Below are 24,298 nucleotides of genomic sequence, written 5' to 3'. Positions count from 1 at the left end.
TATATGCAAGTAAATTTGTCAATGCACTCACTTTCTTTCACCGCACACACAGACACACATTCCTGTGTTGCTAACAGAACTAATGCCAAGAAACTGCAGCTTATTTCAAGGGAAACAATCAACAAACAAAATCTCATTTACAATCTTTTCATTCGCACCTCGACATTTAACAGCCTTATTCCAACAGCTAACTGCATTTCTGTGCAGACCCACCTCTGTCGCACCACACATGCAGAAACTTTTATTATTTGCCTCTTATTCTTATTTGTTTTATTCGCTGTAAACTAAAGCAGCACAGGATGCATTAAAGCGAGTCACTCTTGGAAACATTTGGCTTGTATGCTTTTTTTTTTTTTTTTGTTCTCCCGCTACACATGTCCCCGAAGTCACTTCTGCCCCTGTGTCTGCACGTCTGAGTGTATTTGTCAACGTTTTACTCTTAAAGCAATACAGACAAATGAGACCCAGCGTGTTTTTCTCGTACTTCATTGACTGCTGCCCATGGCTGGTAAAACGGTCCGCCAGCAGTAACCGGGAAATCATTTGGAGACACTATTACTAATGCAGAGGAAATAAATAAAAGCACAATGACATGCAAACAGCTCCAAGAGCAAAATTAGAAGGCGGAGCTGTGCGTGTGCGTGACTGTGTGTGTCTGTCCTTGTCCCTCATTATCCCCAGATTGAGACAAATAGAGGGGGATCTGCCCTTCGATCTAAGCCTCCACACCATTTACCCCTGACATCACAGCTGAGCGAAGTGTGTGGACACGCGTGAGTGTTTGCACGCGTTTCATTTAGCCTTGTAAGAGGTGTGTGTCTAGCTGTGGGGTGTGCTGGTGTGTGCATGTTGTGATTTGTGTGACATTATCGTGGTGTTTCTGTGTGCAATCATGCAATCACGCAGATCTCAGAGTGAGCATGTATGTTCAATCATGCCCTGTGTGGGTGTGTATGTTATGTGCTGGTTGTGTGTGTGTGTGGCTGTGTAAATGGGAGCATTTGACACACGGGTGATTATGTGTAACATATTTGTGCGCACAGGCCTTTGCTGAGTGCATTTGTTTTCGTGTGTTTCAGTGTTGCCTATATTTAGCCAGTGTGTCTCGCAAACTCACTGTGACTCATTTACACTCGCACGCACACAGACACACAGACACACACACAGACACACACACAGACACACACACACACACACACACACACACACACACACACACACACACACAATTTGCACTCACTTGATGACAAACCAGTCGACTGACAGATAAACATTAAGTGGAGGAGAGGTGCTTCATTTAGGCTGCTTTTTTAATTCAAAGCAGATATCTAGTAAATTTGTCTCTATTTCTCTGACACACACACACACACACACACACACACACACACACACACACACTAGAAGACATTGTTGTTGACATGTACAACTTCAGCTGCTGTCAAGTTTCCATCTTTTGAATTAAGCTGCAAAACTTTTTTTTATGCCAAACCCGTCTGTTTTCTTCTTGTTGGTTGCAAATACTCATGGTAGGCAACATTCAGAAAAGTACAACTTTAGCTTTTTTTCCTTCCTGTTTTTAAAATGCAGCCAAGAAATATGCCAGCCTTATACAGTATATATAGTACACAGGGCTGTGTAAAAATGTATTGGATTTAAAAATGAATGACTACGGAGGATGAGTTTACCTTAAACTAAATAAATAAATACATCCTGCATCGTCTATATTCATGTTTACGCGCAGTCGGCCTTCTTTTTCTTTGCCTTTGCTGCATTTCGCGTACCGCCACCTGTGGATCATTGCAATGGTGTGAAACCACTGGCAGGACATCAGTGGACATCAAGCACATCCTTCTGCATGAAACAAACAAAACCGGGATCTACTCATGAAAATACTGCAACCTAGCACTTCTAGTGATCAAAAACTCCACAGGTTACCTCTAAATTGCTGAATCCCAGTTTTAAAAATGGCAATGGCTACATGTAGGAGGTAACCCCAAACAAATCGGAGACAGCATATCACCAGAGTAACCACAAACTGCTCCTAGCTGCCGTTAGCTAAGTCGTTCCTGTAGCTAGTGGCCCTTAGTTGACTCATGTCTGGCAGGACCTGCAGCTCGGAGCATTTGTGCGTTTACACTGCGAGCAATGGAACCAAGCTCAGCCGCCTCTGTTTGAACAGGGCTGGACCAAACCTCCACGGCGACACCAACCGACAGATGGGGCTAACAGCTGACAACTAAACCAGAGTTGGCGATTGTTGAGTAAAGACAAACCAAGACATTTGTAGAGAGTTTTATTTTGTTCATCTAAGTTTGGTAAAAGAGAGAAACTTGACCAGCTGGAGCTAGCTGGTTAGCATGCTAATTTCAGCATATATCTCTGCAACATACTAAATAAACGTCTTTGTCATATCATCAAAACTAACTTTTTCACATTATGTTAATAATGCTAAGTAATTTTTAAGCTTTTCAAAATAAAATTCTGTTTACACCCCTTTGAATGGGTTCAAATCTACAGGATACTGCTCACATCTTTTTTTTGTACATTTCCTCCCTGAAAGTCAGCTCTTAAACCTCATGTTAATGTTTGATGTAAACTCAGTTCAAAGCTTAGTATCCACTTACCAGAAACATATATCATCTGCTAAAGCGTCTGCACGCATCTGAGTGACCCACATAAATACTTGACATCAAGATGTTTCCAGTTTCTTGACACCATCAGTGAGTTCACCAGTGAGCCAATTTACAAGAAAAAAAAAAGGCAACTCGATGGATTCGTTCAGCCCAGGGTCAGTAGGCCGACTCCCCTGCAACTGTTTTCACTTTGAGGGCTAATTTGGCCTGACCGAACCAGAGCAGGTCTGCCCTCTTTCTGATTAAACGCAGCATTACTCAGAATGAACTAAAAAGATCCTGCCAATCTCTGCTTAGTTCTCAGTCCTAGAGAGAAAAAAACTCTTTCCCGTGGGCACCTCGCTTTAACACGACTGATCTGTGGTCACAGGAAATGTTCTAAGGACAAGACACCTTTGACTTTTGCCCTACATATTTGACTGCTGGTAATTTCTCTGTTAAGGGATGCAATTACTGCATATCCACAGGTAAACTGGCTGCGAGTTGGCCTGAATTATATATGCAGCACAGTATATAAACTAACAAGCCAGTCAGTAATGAGATTTTCTCCTGACTGGTAAACTCACTTCATCCATCACCCAGCAGTAGGTCACGTTAGTTTATTTCATTCAGCAAGGTCACTCTCCCTGACGAGAGGACCGGGTGCCAAACCCACTAGAGGTTTGATTAATTGTGAATCGACGAGCCATAAAGCCGCACGCGCTGTAAACGGGATACGATTGGGCGAAATGATATATCAAACTTCTCCTTGCTGGACCTTGCTTTGAGGGAGGTCTGGCTTACCAGGTTAAAAATACACTGGCCCACAGCAGGAAGAGGGGAAAAATGGAGTGACAGTAAAGAGGGATAAAAATAAACCCAAGAAAAGAAAAATGGAGACGCGTGAAAGTGGGATGAGAGGTAAATGCTTGAAGGTGGAGATAAACAAGAAAGAGAGGCACAGATTGAGAAATATTTACAAGATGGAGGACAAAAAAAAATTGAGTCCTGGGTGGAAATTGGGATATGTGAAAAGGCGATTCACCCGTAACACAAGCAAATCTCAATCGCCACCCATTTTTCTGATGTTTCATTTCCAGCGTGATTCTGTTGACAAAACAGATCCGCACATACTGTATGTGAATGTTGGAAACTACTTAATTCCGACATCCAATATCTCAGATGTTATAGGTTCTGCTTGACTAGTGGGACACACACACACACACACACACACACACACACACACACACACACACACACACACACACACACACACACACACACACACACAAGCAGCCACAGACGGTTTCCATTAAACGGCTATTTCCAGCAGCTATCAGCGCGGCGGGGAAATCAAGTGCTCGACCACCGTTTGAAGTCGTATCAGCTACACTTGTTCCTATCGCCATGCTATCAGTCCATCCACTCCTCCCTTCTATCCCTCACTAACCCCTCTCTTCCTCACTTATCTCCCTTTACGCCCCCCAGAGATCCTCGGCCTCCTCTCTCTCCTCTACCTCCCTCCCCTCGCACGTCGCCGCTCATGTGCTCACTCTCTCTTAATCATCCTGCTTTGCTCCTCCTGTCATCCCGGTCTGACCCGAGAGTTGCTTGAGGCGGGAAGAGCTTCGCTTTCCTCTTGTCATACCAGCCGACTTTTATCTCCTCCTCCTCTTGCGCCATCTCCTCTTCATCTCCTCTGCACCCCCAAACCCTCCATTAGTGGTGGAGGAAATGCTCAAAGCCTTTACTTTAAACAAAAAAAATAACTTTCAAGTCAAATAAAAAAAAAAACGTCTCAAGGGAAAGTAAAGAAGTATTATCAAAAGCTTCACTCTAAGTATCAAAATGAAAAATATTCAATATGCAGACTGGCACCTTAAAGAGGGTATATAAACTACACTAACAAAAGATGTAGTTTGATGACACTTGATGACAATCTGACAAACTCAGAAATCATGTTAATAGATGACGTAATTAAAGTTTTAACATTGTTGGGAATATTTTGGATGCTTTAAATACATAATTTAATAACATACAACATGCCTTTTTGACATTTTAATGGAAGTTATAGTAGCTAGCTAGTGATGGCTGTTCTCTGCATTTTCTCAACATAACTAAATAACACTTGTCTAGTATTTTTTTAGACATTTTAATGCAAAAATGTTACAAATTATAGCTTGGAACTTTGGCAAGTTACTCCAACAGGAGTAAATACTGCATTCGCTGGGAACTATTTTCAGCTGCACATTAATTCTCATGTGAGGTACTAGTGAGTATTAACAGCATCAGGGCGGTGCATTTGGGGCCGATTTAAAATAAACCCTTAGTCCCCGTGTTCACTGTAATGGAGGAACATGTCACCCAGTGCAACAGTGCGGCTCTCTAATGTGTTTTTAATGGTTTTTGGACAACAATGGAGGTCTATGGTACAGATGAATAAACTATGTCAGGGTTTGGCTACAAGGGCAGCGCTTGCTAGTAGAAGGTTAGTGTTAGTTTTGGTCTTCTTATGGGATAAGTTGACCATAAGAAACATGAAATATCACCAGCCTTATCCTTTAACATACAACATACGCTTCATTTTAATCTTGCAGCTGGTCAAGGTGATAGTAAATTTATAACAACGTATAACGACATGAGGGTCATCATTGGTCATCAGTCAAAGTAGACAACGCACACCCGAAAATCTGCAAATCAGCATTTATGTTGATGTCTGTGCGTGGTGTACAGAAATGGCTCTGTTATAGTCCCGAACACACACTTACACAAACAGCTGCACGCACCACAGATGCCTTACTGCTGTATTTTCTGGAGTCCGCTTACAGGACATGTTCCAGACATGTGCAGTAGATTGACGTCTGTAGCGGCAGCACAGACGAGTCCGCGGACAAGTCACGACAAATTGGGGTCACGCAGATGTGAAATTTACGTGACGCGACAATAGCAGATCCTCGCACACTTCTGTACATGGAAAGCACAATATCTGCTCAAGCCTTGTAGCTCATCCCATAAACACAGGAAATACATACGATCTTGAATACAACAAAAGCACACGTAAAAAAGTACGATATAAAAGTTGATATGGGATGACAACGTTCGTACAGAACATTAAATGTGATTATTTCAATAAACGAGTCAATATTTTTGTAAACTCTCAGTCAAGACATTAAGTGGAGTACTTGAGTAAATGTACCTTGTTACTTTCCACGACTGCTCTCAACAAATCATTACACCTCCTCCCTCTCCCCCAGTTTCTCTTTTCTCACCCACCCCTCCTCATATCTCCATCCAATTTCTTAATTCCTCCTCACCCTGCTTTTACACGATTCCATCTTTCTTCTCCTCCTTCCACCCATCGACAAACCCCCCACCCCCACCCCGCCTCCTGCTCCTCATCTTCATCCCTCCTCTCTCTCTCTCTCTCTCTCTCTCTCTCATGCACTCTCTCTCCCTTTCTCTCTCAGTCCGATGCTTGACGCTGCCGGAGACAGACCACAGTCCTCTCTACTGCTCCTCGCTGGGAATCACACACTCTTCTCCAACAGATAAGGACACAAGTAAAGGGTTGGATAAAAATGCAGATGAAAGGATGAACGAAGAGGAGAAGTGTCTGAGTGGAGGCAGGACAAATAAAGGAAAAGAACTGGAAAAAACCTCCCTGAAGGAGAGAGGAGATTTCTAAAAATACAAGCCAGCTTACTCCCAGCATTCTGTTATTTTCTCTCTCTCGCTCTCTTCTTTTTGTGCTGTGTCCCCTCCTTCCTTCATTCAGTACCTGTTCTGTGGGATTAACATGACTTAAAATTCAATCAGCCTACAGCCTGACGGAAGAGCGACAGAGGAGGCAGACAGAGCGCTGCAGCTGTCGAGACCGAGTGAGGGGACGACCAGCGGGAGGAGAGAAAGAGCGAGAGGGAGAGGGGGGGATAGACAGTGAGAGATAGAGATAAAGAGTAGAGTGAGAGAGGGAGAGATGGGTGTTTTTCCACGGAGCTGAGACAGAGAGAGAGAGCCGCCGAGACGGGGAGATGTGACGGTTTGCAGGGGTCGTGGTGGAATGATCCGGAAAACAAGGTTAGTAATTCCACCTTTTTAATCCAGCGGAGGGCAAAAATAAAAAGGTGGTGGGGGGTGGAAAGGAGAATATAGATAAGGAAGAAAGAAGCAGAAGAAGACTTGGATGAAAGGCAGACAAGTAGAGGTATTGCGCTTTTGAAGTAGCAAAATGAACACCGGAGGAGAGGGAGATGAACACGAAAGAAAAGAACAAAATATAGCAATAGAATTCAGGAGGGAGAAAAAGGCTGCATATATGTAAGCTGCTGCACTAATGAATGTATAGACACTCTAAAGAACACTCTCACAAAGGAACACACACACACACACACACACACACAAACACAGAGTGCAGCTTTAAGGCAAGATAATGAGATTGTCTTCTTAAAGGTGTCGGCTTTTGGAGTTTGATTGACAGGCCAGAGAGTGGACGGGAAGGAGGAGGGATGGAGGGGGGGGGGACTTTTGAACTGTCTGACATTCATGGTGCTGATCAATAGCCTAGTTGTTTCATTAGACGGTGTGTGTGTGCGTGTGTGTGGCTGGATATTACTGGCGTTGTGGGGACATAAACCTGTTTACATACTCACATTGTGGGGACCGTCGTCTTTATAGGGACCGAAACACAATTTTAAGGTGAGGACTTGGGTTATGGTAAATGTTAAGGTAAGTCTCCAGGAAATTCATGCAAGTCAGTGTAATGTTCCTTGAAGTGATGGAACCATGACTGGTGTGTGTGTGTGTGTGTGTGTGTGTGTGTGTGTGTGTGTGTGTGTGTGTGTGTCAGGGAGAGGTGCAGAGGCTGTATGTGCTTGCAGGAGAGTATCACTGCACGACTACTTAGTGAATGTGTGTGTGTTGGAGGTGACGGTGTTGGTGGTGTGTGTTGAAGCATGCATGAATGTGCTGCACGACTGTGTGTGTGTGTGTGTGTGTGTGTGTGTGTGTGTGTGTGTGTGTGTGTAAACGAGGGTGTGTGTGTGCAAGAATAAGCCAGTGCAGCCTGCTGAGAGGGCGTTAAGAGGGTCTCCGAATTATCGATTCTCTTTGACAGACAGGTGAGAGACAGAGGGGGGGCGGAGGGGAGAGAAAAATGAGAGGTGTCAAGGTGGGGAGGGGGATTTAAAGAGGCCATAAGGGAGGAGGGAGTGATCGACAGCATGTAGTTGTCCTGGGAGGAAGGATGGATGTGGATATCTGGAGGGGGGTGGGGGTCAAGTGGGGGAGAAAAGGGAGGATGAGACCAAAAAAAAAAGTGATAATGGAGTCAATCCGATGAGATTCATGTGAGTGAGCACACACACACACACACACACACACACAGTAAGGAGAGCATGAACAGTGAGTGCACACAGTTCATTCCCTTCACACTCTTTCTCCTCTTTTGCAGGTTTTCTAGCTCTCCAGCTCCCAAACCTCCTCTTCTGCACCTCCCTCCACCCTCCAAGGTCATCAATGAACAAATGATTCAATGTGGGAGAACAAACGCGGACCGCGCCGTGTAGGAGCATAGAGAGGCCCCGTGACACGCCCTGGAAATCACCCCGGGAAGCGAGGGATGACAAAAAGAGGAGGGGAGGGGGCATCAACTCAACGAGTGAAGGAATGAAGCAATAGGGGGGTAAGACAGATGAATAAGTGAGGAGAAGAAGAAGAAAGGGGCTGTATGAGTGAGGAGGGAGGGAAAGAAAAGGAGAAAGGGAGGCGAAGGAGGAGGGAGAAGAGGTGAAGATCGCCGCCGACTCCTAGGATTCTTACTCTCCGTCGATTGAAGTGCTCCACATACAGAGAGAAGTTGAATACAGCCATGAGGAAATCGTATCAATACGCCATAAATAGGATTTCGAGCGAAGTGGATTCATGGATTTCTTCTCAAACTGAGGTCTCTATTTCGGAATACCGCGCCGGGATTGAGCGAGTAATTCTGGATTTTCCAGGTTTTCTTCATCTATAGAGGCCTAAGAGGATATTGTGGGGATTGGAATTTCTGCAACTCTCTGATTTTTCTTACACTGACCTACATCCGCCGCCTCCTTTTGATGCGTGTGGGGGCGTGTGTGTGCGAAGGGGAGTAGGACAGGTTTCAAAAAAGAAAAAAAATACACACACGCGCACACAATCCCCCCCCTGCCATCCCCATCCCCGCCCCCACATCCATCCCCCGCTGGCCCGACACAAGGAGAAACACCTGGGGGCGAGATCTGTGCTAAACACTCACACACACACTCACACAGACGCACACATATAAACCTGGATAACATGTGGAGCTGATTCGGATTATAGAGCCGCACAGACGGAAAAGGTAACGTCCATGCAGTTTCAAACACACACACACACACACACACACACACACACACACACACACACACACACACTCAAATATACACACACTAAGGCCCAAACATTTCTTTCTTTTGGATCAGATACTGATATTATGGAGTAAAAACATTCTGGCCAATATTCTTTGTTCAGAAAATAATATACAGGATACAGAATATATACATGAAGACACATGTTTTGTAGAGCCTGACCGATATTCCCATCAACCGATATGGGCCTATCACAGATATATCGGTATGAAAACTTTTTCACAGAACACATAATACAGAAAACGATTAATTAGATTTAGCACAATGGGGCAACATTCATGAGGACATGAGGAGCCCCCTGGCAGGTGTAAAACCATAATTGACTGGTAGCATAAAAATATTCTGCAAGTGACCCTTCAGAAGCCACGCCCCTTTTTGCTCTGTGCACCTCATACAACTTTCTCCTTTTCCTGTAAAAGCGACATAGAGGGTCACATCTTAAGCTAGCTAGTGTTAGCAAAGCACTAATAACTAGCTAGTTAGTGAAGGACATAGCTTGGCTAGCTAGTTAGCTAGCATTTTGGTAACATGACTTAATTCAAGATGTGAATATATGTTGCATTTTCAGATCCTTTAATAAATTATCATAATTTGTTTTTCTTTTTACATAGACGAGCATAGCATATGACATATTTAAGTACAAAAAGCAGGAAAAGGAGAAAGTTGATCGAGCTACAAAGCTTGTTCAATGGTCACTGGAGCAGAGAACAAAATGTGCCAAGACTTTTTATTTCATTTTTATTCTTAGTGTTCATTTCTACAATTGGCTGACAATATTTCTGTTAAATAAAAAAAATATAAAAAATATTCTTTGATAAAGTAATTTATTTATTTATTTTATTTATTTTCTGAGTACCTTTGCATTGTCATATCAGTACAAAATCATTGACCAATCCACACAGAAAAGATCTATTCTTATTCTAGCTCAAAAATTCACCATATCGGCCACCATATTGGTAAGTGATGAAGTTTTCCCCTCTAAAATCAGTATGTGTCGCAAAAATCCAATATTGGTCTAGCTCTAAATACTTGTGAGAAAGTCACAGTTTAACAATTAATATTATTATACAAAATGATAATAATATTAAAATATCAGGTAAACTTTCACTGGTGTTTTTAATAACTATGCAAAACTATGAATAAAAAAACACAAACAGAGCTCAATCTAAACCTAAATGGGAACCAAATATACATAAGATACTGACAATTAAAGCTAACAAATAAAAGCAGTATGCATTATGTTCTATGAAACAAAGAACCTTGCACATCAGTGCATATTGGACATCATATATGCCGATACAAAACAGACCGATATAGCTGTGACAGGCCAATACTGGGGCAATAATATCTGTCAAGCGATATATCAGTCAGGCTCTAACAAACACAAACGATGCTGCCATACGTTGACCTGGTAAAGGTGGATCCCATGTGCACACAGTTCGCTCTCTTGTGCTGAATCACTGAGCACATGAATGCAGTGAACACCAGTACTCACTGGGACTGGGAACAGACACACACACGCACACACACTTGTGTCTATGAATAATGAACAGATGTGCATTCATAACAACCAAAACAAGAGGCAAATGTCAGTACACACAGAGGAGAACACGCACACTCAAATCTCCCACATGGCACAGATGATTCTTTTCTTATCCCTCTATTTTTATCTTCTACACCTCTTTTTTTTGCTCTACATCCCCCTACCATACTGAGAATACTGCTTTCTCTCATGTTTCTGTGTGTGAGTGTCAGCCAGATGTCCTGTATCAGATTACTCACTAGGTGCGTCTCAGCTTTGCTTTCATCACCTCGCCTTTATGTAATCTCACCTGGCGTTTCGTGTGTGTGTCTGTGTGTGTGGATGGATGCAGGGTTGAGTGTGTTTGCAGCAGCACAGAACAGTTCTAACCTCCCTCCGTTTGAGGCTTTTTTTACGTAAGCTGTGTCTGAGCGCGCACACAGATTTGGCACACTGACACAGGAGATCAGACTGACTGAGTGGATATATGGGAGGATCAGAGGGCGATGAGAAAGAAATGGAGACGGGAGGAGAGAGGGAGGCGAAGGGAGGAGGGAAAAGGGATGGAAAAGGGGAGAAGGGGAGGGAGGGAGAGGACACGCAACACAGTGATGGGCAGTGAGGGTCAAGAGAGGTCAGGACTGCACCAAAGAAGAGTGAGAAGCTGTGATCGACTTTGTCAAGTGATAAGGATAGGGAGAGACAGATGAATGGAAGAAACAGGAAAAAGTGGATTAGGAGAAAGAGTGAAATGATGAAAGGCTCATGGAGACAGATATAGAGAAATTGAGGGATAAAGAGGCGCGGAGGACGATAACAGAAAAAGATTGAGACATAAAGGGTTCGAGGAGCAAGAAATGACAGAAGAAAATGAAAGACTGGAGGATTGATTGATTAAACGATAAACAAGCGCGATAAACAAGAAGATTTAAGAAGCCTGGAATGATGAGTGACAAGATAATAAAAAAAATGTTCGAAAGCGGCACATTCAGGCTAGAATGATAAATTAATGGTGATTTACCGTGGGGAGATAAAAATAGAAAGATAGACGAGTAAGAAATAATTAGAAATGACAGATGGCCATCATTATGTAGCCTTCTACTGTTCTACCATTGGCTACAATTAGTCTTACATGACCCCAAAAAGTCTGTTAAAGATCACTAACACCAGTAATGAGCTATTTAGAGATATAACTACAAGGGGAATATGTTGCACCATGGGGCTTTTCTATGCAATAGACGTGCCAATTATGAGGCACAACTTTGGGGAAAAGTGAAATTCTACCTTAGAGGAACATTAATTACCCTGGAAACAAAAGAGACTCGGCTTAAAAACAATACAACACAACTATTCTTAAGAACAATAAGCTTTTTTCAATAGCTGAGACAGGGCTCATTACTCGCTCTGTTGATCGTTCGCAGCGGTTTTGACTCCTGCTTTGAGCGGGGCGCGATCGCTAATTCTGAAAGGATGATGGCTGGATCTTTTTAAAGTGTAACAAAGAAGCCTTTTAATATCCATTAACCAAATCATAATTCTATAATTGGCTTTTGCTCTCCTGCTAGTGATAGTCATAAGAATGCAGAGCAGGTACGTGCCACGCAGTTCAAACGGCGGAATAAAAGAGCATTTTCTGAATTATCTTGTTAAATGCTCTGTGTGGCTCACTCTCTATGGGAGGTGGGGGTCTGTCATTGTGAGGCTACAGTAAGGGAGATGCATGAACAGATGGGATGCTCACTGTTCAAAGTAGGAGCCATGCCAGATTGAACAGACTGGGAAGTGGATGAAGGAATCGAGGAAAAAAAATGGCAGCCATTGGACCACTTATTGAAGGGGGAAAATGAAAAAAAAATCAGATTAATTGACCATTCGTAAAGCCCCTCCCCTCTTAGTTAAGCCTGTTAATCTTTGTAGTTTAAAGCGATAACAAGGGTGATTTTAACATCGAAATTCTCCTTTTTTTAACAATGGGTCCTTGATTCCAGACAGAAGTAGACAACAGCAGGCTTTTGATGTCTTGCAAGCGACTGCCGATTTTGTCGCCTGAAATGACAACTGTCACTGGCACGTTTTATCAGCTGCAGTTAGCAAATTAATTAAGTTAGCATCATATCCACGAGCTGGCTAAAAACAGTCTCCAACTGACTTTTTAATGTTTCCAGCAGATGTTTTAAAATTAGGACTGTGTAAAAGGACCTTAAATATGCATCTGATGACTACATAATGCGCATGTTTTCTGGCTAAAAGACTGCCAGGCTTACATACTTGAACAAGCAAGAGGATTACTAGATTTATGCTTTTTTGTTTGCATTTTTAAGCTGTATGTTTTCATTTTTAATGTTACAAGAGAAAAGGCAGACAAACCAAGAAGTGTAATACTATTTCAGTTAGTCTGGGCGTGCTGCGATGGATGCAAAAGTTACCCCAAACTCTGATATAGTGGCGTTCAAGGACAAGCTCCCACAAAAGGCCCTTTTTCATCAAAATAGCTCTGGTTCTTCAACCAGTTCTGCTCAAGATTCTTGAAAACTTGGTGCTTTAACTAACCAGCCTGCCACAGAAGGTGTTGGTGCACGACAACTTTTGTTCCCCAAAGAACACCTGCTAATTTTTGGTTCCAGCTTTTTTCCATCTATTTCTAGTGGTTCAAAATCAGATGCATGAACCAGAACACAGTTCCACAGTTCCAGTTGGTGGAAAAGATCTAACAGTGGAAGTTTTAGCTGTGAACACAACATGTAAACCCACAAAGTAACGTGTTATATAACGCCACTGGCTTGGAAGCAATTCTGGGTTAGGTTACTGCTGTAGTAAGCAACTCAGTCTGACATACTAACCTTTGCAGTTTACAGTGAAGTAGACAAACACACTGTTTAATCCATTCTTTACAGTTCAGCTCTAGCATTTTTAGTTTTGTAAAGGTTAAAAAAGAAACCACTATCCAAATTCTTTCAATGCTGAGCAGTAGAGATTCATGCTTACAGCCATAACATGCAGAGAAAGTCAAAGCTCAATGGGACTGGCTTGCATAGTTACAGTTGCTAAGCTGTGATTGGCCAATAGCTGTTCAGGGTAAGGGGTTTAGCAAGAGGTCAATTAAGTATAGAAAGTCAAAAGAAAGAAGATGAGAGGGATTGCCTGATGAAATGTTCCAAAAAAAATAGTGACCAATCAAAAGTACAATAGCTGCAGGCGTTAAGGATAATTGCATGAAAGCAATGAAGGGCGACGCATGAAAAGACATCAAAGATGATGATGAATGATAGATGAAGGATGTCACACACCTTCCTGATATAACCAGCTTTCAATCAAGGCGAGAAGTGGAAGATTTGAAACCCCCGAAACAAGGGAGATGCGGCCGATGTCAGGCAGGTGGCATTTGATGGATGAATGGATGGACAAACCGATGACAAATGGCGGAGGGAGAGGGGCACAAGGCTGGGCCGTTAGAGGGGAGAGGGAGGGAAAAGGCTGAGACGTCGGGGCCCCTGTCAGCAAGCTAAGGAACAGAACGGGTAGATGATGGACAGAGAGGTATGGAGCGATAGCGTGATGAAGAGGAGTAATTACAAGACTGACTGTTTAAGATAGGGAGGAACGCTCAGAGGATGGAGAGAGACGGTGTAATGAAGAATGAAAAGGCGAGTGATGACACTTGAGAGGTGGATGATAAGAGAGAGTGGGGATAAGGGAATAGAGGAATAACAATGTCTGGAAAAGAAAAACTACACTAATAAAGCACAGGCACGCTGAGGGGGGAGGGATGGCTGGATGGAGGGGTGGATGGATGAAGGGAATAAAACTGATATGATTGAAAGTTGAAAAGGATGAGTAATTAGACCGTTAGCAGTCAAACATAGTCAGAAAAAGAAGGACGATGAGTAAAAAGATGGAAGGAAGTGAGGGAATAAAGGAAAAGAAACGATGAAAGGAGGAAAAACACGTCACAGAGAGGAGGAGCGACTAAGAGGCTCCCCAGTCGGACGTGGAAGCAATAAACGAAAGCATAGGGCAGAAGTAAGGAAAGATAGAGGGATGAGTGGATGAGTAATTAAACTGTTGACAGTCTGTTTAGGCACAGCAGGCGCCTGATGAGCAGAACAAACTGTAACCACGGCAACCGCTGGAGACAGACGGAGGGATGGTTTTGGGGAGGGAGATACGGGGGGGAGAGGAGACATCGGGGGAGAGCCAAATTTGAAACTGTGTGTGTGTGTGTGTGAGAGGCAACTGGAGGGGGGATTAGAGGAGGGTGAGAGGGCCACACATGGGAGACGAGGGATGAAAAGAGCATAGAGAAGAAAAGAGGGATGAGAAGGTGGATGCTGAGGTATCCGCAGGTGTAAGAAATATCTTATTCCGACTCAGGTCCTTTGCGGGGAATTTCACAAGAAATCGGGATTAGGAAGTCTCGCACATATCTGGAAAAGATTATTCCGTCCTCCTCTTGGTAACGATATAAATCTATGAAACTAAATTTGAATATGAGGTTTAGAAATATGTGGACTGAGAGCTGCTATCAAAAGCACTTTTTAAAAAAGTTTTCTGGCTAACTTGCTAATCCCCGCTTTGTGAAAAAAGACCCTCCGGAGATGGAGAGGGAAAAGAGAGGCATGGATTTACACACAAAACTTTGATGTGTTCAATCAGAAGAAGTGCTCACCAACAGCCACACACGAAACACCACCTACTAGCTTTAAAAAGCCTAAAACCTAAGATGAAATAGCTTTATTTTAATCTTCATGGAGGAGCAGATATGGCATTTATCTCACTAGGGCTGCAGCTACTAATTAGTTTCATTTAATTATTAATTAATTGATCTGTTGTTTTGTTCTAATTAAATGATTCAATGTTTACTCAATAGAATGTCAGAAAATCAGGAAGAATGATCAGAGACCAAGATGAGCGTGAGAAATCTTCATACTAGAAAGGTTAGACGTATTTGGCTAGTTGTATCCACATCATATCCAATCAAGATGAAACAAAGTGCCACTGTTTCCCAAACCTTTTTCACTGGTGACCCACTTTTTAAAAATGACAAACAACCGTGATCCATTTTGACCCCCTCAAGTTTGGACCTACTATTTTTCAACTAGTGATCACTCTGGCAATAATTCTCCCACTAACTGATTCAGTCCATAAATGGAGAAAAATGCTGAACGAAGACTAAGATGACGTCCTCAAATGTCTTCTTTTGTCCACATCTCAAAGATGTACAGTTTACCGTCAGAGAGGAGTAAAGAAACCAGCAAATATTCACATTTAAGAAGCAGAAATCAGAGAATTTAGACCCCAGTATTTGGGAATGACTGCTCCAGATTACTAGTGTCCAACCTGGGGGTGAAGACCCCAGACAGGGGTCGCCGAAGCTTCACGGGGGTACAGAGGTGTGTAAGAAACCTTTTAAAAATATACAGTTGGTCTACATCTTTGCATTCCGTTCGTTTCTGTGAAGAAAACTAATTGGAATTGTTATTTTAAAAGTTCAGATTCATACCTAAGATATATATTTTAATAAATCTGACAGGATAAGGGCACGGTGAAGACCTGAATACAAGCTATTTTCACAAAGCCTTCACTCTCTGTTAAACAACCTCCCCCTGCATCATAAAGTATGCAGTTAAAACAACCAAAGAGGGAATAGAACAAAAGCTAAGCATCGGGGAGATAAAAACACTGAACTTGTCAAGCAGAAGCCTATTAAGTATGTATAATTGCTACAAAATAAAAAAAAAAAAACTTTCTAAGACCGATAATTGTACATAAAGTTCCTAAAGATATCAGAATAACTCTTTGAAGCAGAAAATAAACTCAATAAAAATCTCATTTTGCACAAACTTCCTGCAGTTATTGTGGTCACTATTTAGGTTAACTATACAGTTTCAGTTCTTCATCCATTAAATATATTATCTAGTCAGGGGTTGTCAGCTTACTTAATGACAGAAAAGTCCCAAAAAGAATAAGGTTGGGAACTCTAGATCAATTGTTCTCTTTTTTTAGGAATTTAAAGAGGTAAAAACCAAGAAAAGACCAAAGAGTTTCCAAACATTTGCGAGACTGCTTCTATAAATATCACATCAGCTTATAAAGATGTGCTCCGCTTCGCATGTTGGCAACACCCCTTCAACAGCTGTATAGTAGCATCCAGAACAACACTACTGTAAGTCTGCAAACTCGCAGGTGTTCCTCTGCATTACAACTACACTCAACAGCTGCAGTAGGTTGTAGATGCTCAAGTGAATCACGGCGCAGAAAACAGCGTGGGTGATGACTGTCAGAAGAAAACCGGCTTGTACTTAGTCGGCAGCACATATATAGTCTAAGTCTGACAGCGAAGCACGGAGCGTTCCTGCCTGTATCAGCACTGCTAAGCATTAGAATATGAGACGCAGTAATCAACAAACTCAAGGGAAAACAAGTTTCCTCCGCAGGGTCATTGCAGCGCAGTGTTGTTTCGCCTTTATTAGCGTCTCACATCTGGGAGAAGAAAGCTCTTTGTGGTGAGTTACAGTGCAGTTTGTGATTCATTATGGCTGAGAGTAGCCTCTGTGAACAAACATGGCTGCTGCTAACATGCCTCGACCAAAAATCCATTGAAAATTCCTTCGATCCCCACGCCACAGGGATCTCTTAATCCTAAGGGTTCTTGTAATACTCCCTTCCTCTTATCCTCTCTCTCTGTTTATGTACATCCGTCTGTTTCAGAGGATGAACACAAGGGCGATACAGAAAATAAAAGGAAATAAAAACATGCCTGCAGATAGAGTTTAGTTTGCATGTGCGTGTTTGTGTGTGTAGCGTTAATCAATACATCCATCAGCGTGATTCAGAGGCATGGCTGGCATGTCGTTGACCTACTGTGCAGGATGCAGAGTGCTGATTGGCTTAATCGCTCCCTTGCTCAGGATTTCCCCTCAGAAAGCCGGGAACCCTGCTGAATCATCAAACCACCACCACTTCACATACACACGAGCTGCATCCTGTCGCGTGAGCCAATCGGGAACGCGTATGATCGGCGCCGGAGAGCTTCCGATTGGGCTGGGGCCGTTGACAGCTCAGACGTGTTTGTGTGCCGCTCGCCGGCCGGTGTTTGTGGTGGATTTGCAATTTTTTTTTGTTGATTAGCCTCGGTTATGTAAACATGCACAGGTGCAACACACAAATCACCCACTGAAAATATGGCGGGGTGGCAGGGAAGGCTGCAAGATGGAATTTCAAGCCAGTGAAGGAGAGAATCTTTATATATGGAGAAAAAAGGTTGAGCTACAAAGACTAAAGAGAGGAGGATGAAGGAGGGATGAGAGAAACAGAAGGGATAGACGGAGGAGGAGGAGAGGGATAGAGGAAAAACTGCAAGCGCATTATGTTCAGGGTGAGTGGCAGGTCAGTTATTTTGCAACACTTGTGATAATGTGTGTCATGCAAAGGCAAATTTGTGGGTGTAAGCAGAACTGCATTTAAGTATCTGTATGTCTGCAGGTTTGAGAGTGGGACTGTGTGCATGTGTGGGGAAAAAAATTGGATTAGAAACTGATGTAATTTAAAGTTCAAGAGTTTCTCTTCGGTGACCCGCCGATGACTGCGCGCACCGACGCATGCAACCGCCTACAACCACATGCATACAACTCACACAAATCCCAAAGCATCAAGAATGTCTAAGTGACGCCGGACTCAAAAAACATTAGCTGCTTCATACTCCGAGTGTTTGGAATTGGGCCCAAACTGCAGGCGACGGCACTATCGCATTTAACGGGACAGGAACATAATTGCAAAAATTTAAGCAACGTTCATTTTCCAATCAGACACAGTTTGAAACGGGCTGATGGCAAGCAGTGGGACAGACTCCAAACTCTTACAGGTGTGGGTGCCATGAATGGGACCGAGTCCAGAGCAGTTTCCTTCTGAAACCTGATTAGAATAGTCAACACACAAAAACAGCAGATTATTATACAAAGCACTGTATAAGTTCACTATAAGCATGCAAAATGCAATGAAAGCTACAATATATGCTGCTGTATATACTGTGCTTTCTGTAGGCCAACATCGCTGTGGTCTTGTCTGCATAAAGCCAGAGATTTTTCCATTGGATTTTGCAGAGAGCTCTGTGGCAAACAAAAGTTTATGATGATTGCACAATTCGTTCAGCAATATAATCTTTACAAATGAACACCATTAGGATATAAACAAACTGCACCACAGTTGCATGAGGTTACTGTCATCGCTATTAAGCGACAAGTGTTTGGCACGATGACATTTAACGTCCCCCATTTAGCCACCTGTTAGCAACTGTTTCAAAAGACTTAAAATTCACAAGTGGCGTGGTTCACTGACCAGGGGTGTCACGGCTCTGTATCACTTTTGATTTTGAGGTCATGGTTCGATTTTTCGATTTAAACATTTTTTAATTTCGCGCTGATTGCTCTGGCCTCGTTTTACCATTGAGTTTTAGTTTGCTAGCACTTGGATTTTATGTTGAAAAACATAGCATGAAAATCTTTTAAGCTTGTATTAACTACAGGCCTAGTTTCAGGCATCTAACCGAAACAACCCATTTAATTTTCAGATGATGGAACTGGAGGTGCAAAAATGCTAACTCACATCCTGCATCAGTCTACCAAGAAATGTAATACACAGTTTACCAGAGCATTGCACCCACTTTATACATGAAGTTCAGTTTACTTATTAGAATTACTAATGCGACTGTAAAAACAGTTGTAGGATGTCTCCTGCGGCTGTGGAAGACCTTTCCAAATAACTTGAAAGAAGACTCTATTGAGTTGCATCCAGCGTATCTGCAGTATGACCCACAGTGGGAACTAAAAGTGAGGATATGTCAGCCGCTGCTGCTTCGATTTTGACATTTCTTTTTTTAATGTCTCTTATGAGTGCCCCCTTTTTTTACTTCGCTTTATGGAAGTCAAATAATAAATTCCAGCTCATGACTTTCCTTTCCCTTCATTTCAAACTAAGAATGTATCACGTTGCCTACAGTCATTTAATAAAGAGTAAACCTGCCATTACTGATTTCTGGGCCGCTTGGGATGAACACACAGTGACAGATCATCACCTTTAGAGCTGATGTTGTGAACCTGTTAGGAAATAGTAGCTTACGTCCAGCAATTATGTAGCAACGTTATAATTCATTTGGAGCTGTGTCTCGAGCCACCTGATGTACCCGAGTCCAATATTCACTCTAAATTATGTTGTGTTTGCAGAGGTGCCTCCTGCAGCCGAAAATGATGCTAAACAATGAACTGAAACTCACTATAAAGCTCAGTTAGTCCGAGGGGATCTGCAGATTCAGGTGATGATGCTCACCGCTACAAGCAGCCCTTATGCATTGTCACATTATCATTTGATATGTTCTTATTATAAAAATATTGATTATAGCTGCTTTGAAAAGAACAGCTTGAGTGTGTATAGAGGTTGCCAATTCATAAAGACGCCAAGATTCATCCCCCCCTATCACATTCAGCACAATATGGAATCTGTATCAAAAGAGGAGCGTGTGGCAAAAAACAAAGACTGGCAGCTATTAATTATAGGCTTTTATTGGCCCCCATCTTAAATCATGTTACTGCGCAATTTAATCAGATGCAACTGTGCTATTGCCATCTGGAGTAAAGGAGAATCAAAACAGAACAGTATTGAGCCGCCTCTCTGGCACCGATATGACAGCTATCCACCAATGAAAAATGATTCCTCTCCAAGTAAAAAAAGGCATCCTGGTATAGCAGTGTAACAGAGCTGCCAGAGCCGTTTTCAGCACTTTATGTCCCTGATTTGCTCAGCTGTTCCCGTCATTTTGGCTGCTCAACTGTATCTATTTGTGCCATAGGATTATTATAGATGTATAGAATGAAACGACTGCAACAGTTTAGAAAAAGGACTTTCAAAGTACATAACGTTGAGATCCTGCTTTGCAGTTGGAGTGACACTGAAGTATTACAAGGGAATAAGAAAACACTCACAACACAATCCTGGTATACTCTTACAAAGTGTGGACCAAAACACTGATTTTCATGCAGATACGGACTAGATGATGGATAAAACTTAAAAAATTCAAACGAGAGCCTCATAATGGATCATGTAAAGACCGCTCCCTGGCGCGATCTGTGCCAATGAAGTGCCAAAGAAAATCATTGTCACCTCCGTTGTTTGCCAATTCAATTTACCTCCCAGAAAATTTAATCCCCAAGCTGTGCAGTCGTGCGGGCTTTCCAACGGGAGGAAACAAAATTACAAAACCTCAGCGAGGAGTGGGAGATTGGCTGCCACAGATATAACACAACACTGTCAGAGAATTGCTAAGAAAACTTTTCAGAGCTTGTTTGGTCATAAAATTGGTGGAGCATGTTTTCTCTAAAATGGAAAAACTAATTTATTCTCTTAGTAGTTGAATTTTGGAAGCTTTTGTACAGCTGGTCACACAAGATTCATACGGATTTCATGTTCTCGTTTTAACTTTGTGGTGATAACTGCTAATACAGAGCCCACCTTAATATAAGAAATCAATTCATGACTATAGAAAAACCACACAGTAGACAGTAGTTTGTTGACTACCATTTTGAAGCCTCAACTTTGGCATTATGGGGGCTGCGATTATGTTTTTTTCGCAACCAGAGCGTGCAGACTACCCACAAGGTAAGGGTGACGCGCTGCGACTTGGCTCGTCCATTCAGCAGCAAACAATGGCAGGCTGCCTGGTTGGAATCTGTCTTGCATTACATCTAAAAAAAGTACACCAAAATATGTTTCTGAAAACATTTTAAGTGAGAATTAGGCATTGTAGTGACAGAAACTTGATGCGCACTACCCAGTTTGGCAGTTTGATCTGGGTTTCATGAGCCCTGTAATCACATGGTAGCCCAACCCTTAAGCAGACCCCGCCTTCATGTCTGATTTACTCTAAATGGGATAAGAATTTACTTAATCAACATCAGCCTGTATTGAAGAAGACTTGAAACTAGTAACTGACATAATAACTTCCTTGAGAAATTGTTCGAGGCCAAACATCAACAGACAAGTAGGGTAATTTTTTCATAAGACTCCATACAATTAGATGTCTTTTTGCAACCAGCTTGGTTGGCTGCCTCCTGCTGGCCATGAGAAAGAGTGCAGACTTAAGGCACTATTTATTCTACTGTCTATGTGAAAAACAAGGTTTTTCTGACAGATCTTTTATTTGACTGCAGCTCCTCACTCGGTCACCTCGCTGCAGGTATCATTTGGTAGAAAATGGATCCACAGCTACTTGAGGGCACTTTTTGATTACTCAGCGCTAGCAGTAGGGACCCCCGAGTCACCAAATGATTTGAAACAAACGGGGGTAGGGTACCGGGGGGCCACAAAAATTGGCAACGATGTGAGCCGTGACATCAAGTGCAAAATTTTACTCCCCTCATAAAGTGGGCGAGAGCAAGGCCTACTTAATGCTTTTGTTCGCCACTTGAGATTTTCTTGTCCACCACCGCACAAGTCTTCACGGTTCACCGCTTCACAGCCGGTGGTAAATCAGAGCTGTGGGTTAACTCCACTGCCTCCCGGTTTTTTCAGACTATCAGGCACTCTGGCACTTCTACACATCAGAGAGAGGAGGAGGTCTGGCCTCTAAAAAAAACTGGCATACCTCAAAAGAATCCCAGGTAATATTGGTTTCTCAACTTTTCTGACTTTTTAAACTTTAGCTTTTTTTTTTAAACAAAGCTTTCTAAGTTCATTAAAGAACGGTTTGCTTATCTATGCCAAGTAGATGAGGAGTGTGGCAGCCTTTACAAAGCCAAACTTCAAAGCCTCCACCAATATTATTATGTTTTTACTCCCAACAGCAAAGTGGCTTGCTGTCTCTGAAGTGTTGCCATGTCAAAAGATTATAGATACTTTTAAGAACTTCTTACTTAAGATAAGGTGCTGCAGTCAAAAGCACTCTGCTACAATTTCACTCAGCTCTGATGAAACGCTTGTGTCTCCAAAAGTCAATTTTCTGGGCATGAGGAGCAAATGCTTGCTTTTTTCCTCCCCGCCCCCCCAAGACTGCTGAAGAAAATCATCAGAACTGGGGTTTTTATGGTCTTCATGCAAGAGCTGTGAAATGTGCATCAGTGAGACAAAAACAAGGTCTTTATATAAGCATTTTAATTCTTAAACCGATGCAGAGATGGAACTTTTCCAAAGGTGCAAAAAAAAATAAAATAAACAACCCAAACAAAAAAACATCTTAAAAAATCTTGAGTGTGCAGTGTTCCAGGAATAGAAACAATTATCAAAATCTTCCAAATAGGATGGATTCCAACAGGATTTAGCGAGAGAGGGTCGTGCATACAGATGCGTATACACATGCTGATACAGACACTCGCTCCCTCCACACACGCCGATGCACAAGCTGTTTCTTTTTCCTCCCTCTCTCAAACACAACATGGAGGTTTGGGAGGAATTAGTTGAGTGGAGTATTTCAGAAGAACTGTATTATTTTGGAGCCCCGCTGCGAGGAGACTGCAGTCCTTTTATTTTAAAGAGAACACACTTCAGTTCTTTTCTCTTGATTTCCCATTTCTCTTCTTTCACTCCTACCATTTACCTCAGGGGTTCTGTGAGCCTTTTTCCGCCAGTACCCCCTACCTGTACGGCTGGGGGAAAAAAAAACAGATGACTGTACAGATTGAAAAAGAAGTTCACATCAAGCACTTAATGACTGACATTTGCAGATTTTTTTTTTTCCTTCCGAAAGGCACACACTCGACAAAAGGACTAGGATTATAGGCAACCCCTGTCTGAAAGCTACTGATCTGCACACTCCTCGATAAAGCATAGCTACTACAGCCCAGAGCAGACGCGAAGACATGGATTTTTGTTTACATTCTTGGCGGTGCTAGACTTTGGCCAGTATTCAACAGCATGGAGGATTCTCACTTTTCATGTTTGCCCACCTTTGTACTGCAGAAAAAAGCTGATACCCCGGTCAGTGGGGCTGCATAGCTAACAAATAGCCTAACACTGCTGTCCAAAGGCATTCATTAGTTTCTGACTCTGTGAAAGTGTGAAAATCCCTCGAACTACATCTTTAATCAAACCTCTGAGCTAGACCCATAAATCGTCCAGGTTGATCAGCCGATTTCACCGTATTGCAAAACTCAGTTTTGGTGTATATGTTGGCTGATAAGTAACAGACAAATGCAGCACAGGTATGGAGGTATCTCCATTAAATAGTTTGTCCGTCAGGAAGCTCTGGCAAAGCAATTTGTCAACTGTAAAATGTCCCATTCAGTCTGTATCATGGTCACAATTATTCACAAATCCAAGTGATCCTTTTTTCGAGATTGTTGCACGCCTGTGAGTGTGTGACTTTAGGCCAACTATCTGTTCTCTCCGCACCTAATCCCTCATACTACCGGACCAATCTGGCTAATATTTTCTGTGCACATTTATGACTGTACACTCAAGGACCTCTCATGGATGGGATGAGTCAGAGTTTTCGAAAAGCCTGAAAAACTGCTTCATTGACAGCTCTGTTTTTTTATTCGTTGGAGCCGCAAATCGTCAACAACCGCTAGGCTAAAAGCGAGGCATTACCCAGTCCGTCACAGACGAGTTTTTGTCTCACCGTGTCCTCTCATCTCGAGCTGCTCTGATTCAAGATGAGAGGATGCGATGAGATGGCATTGCAATAGGTGCTTCACCATCTGTTGCCTGGCAGAGATCTGCACTCTGAGTGCACTCTTGTAGCTTCTTTGTGT

At 42.5% G+C, this 24,298-nt stretch overlaps 2 protein-coding genes across 2 annotated transcripts in view; one reads left to right on the top strand and one right to left on the bottom strand.

Annotated features, from left to right (window-relative positions):
• The window catches only part of LOC146305548 (pyruvate carboxylase, mitochondrial-like), a 399,577-nt gene that overhangs the window by 121,964 nt on the left and 253,315 nt on the right, over positions 1–24,298 (bottom strand). The window lies entirely within an intron of this gene.
• LOC146305549 (leucine-rich repeat and fibronectin type-III domain-containing protein 4) overlaps positions 6,095–24,298 on the top strand; it is a 53,075-nt gene continuing 34,871 nt past the window's right edge. Inside the window, exons 1-2 of the mRNA XM_084712239.1 lie at positions 6,095–6,689; positions 8,062–8,973. The gene's annotated coding sequence lies outside the window, so the exon portion shown is untranslated. The remainder of the gene's footprint in view (positions 6,690–8,061; positions 8,974–24,298) is intronic.

Source organism: Lutjanus erythropterus, chromosome 23, assembly GCF_056507025.1.
Source record: "Lutjanus erythropterus isolate fLutEry1 chromosome 23, fLutEry1.hap2, whole genome shotgun sequence".
NCBI classification, from domain to species: Eukaryota; Metazoa; Chordata; class Actinopteri; order Lutjaniformes; family Lutjanidae; genus Lutjanus; species Lutjanus erythropterus.
This window is presented reverse-complemented; position numbering and strand designations above follow the sequence as displayed.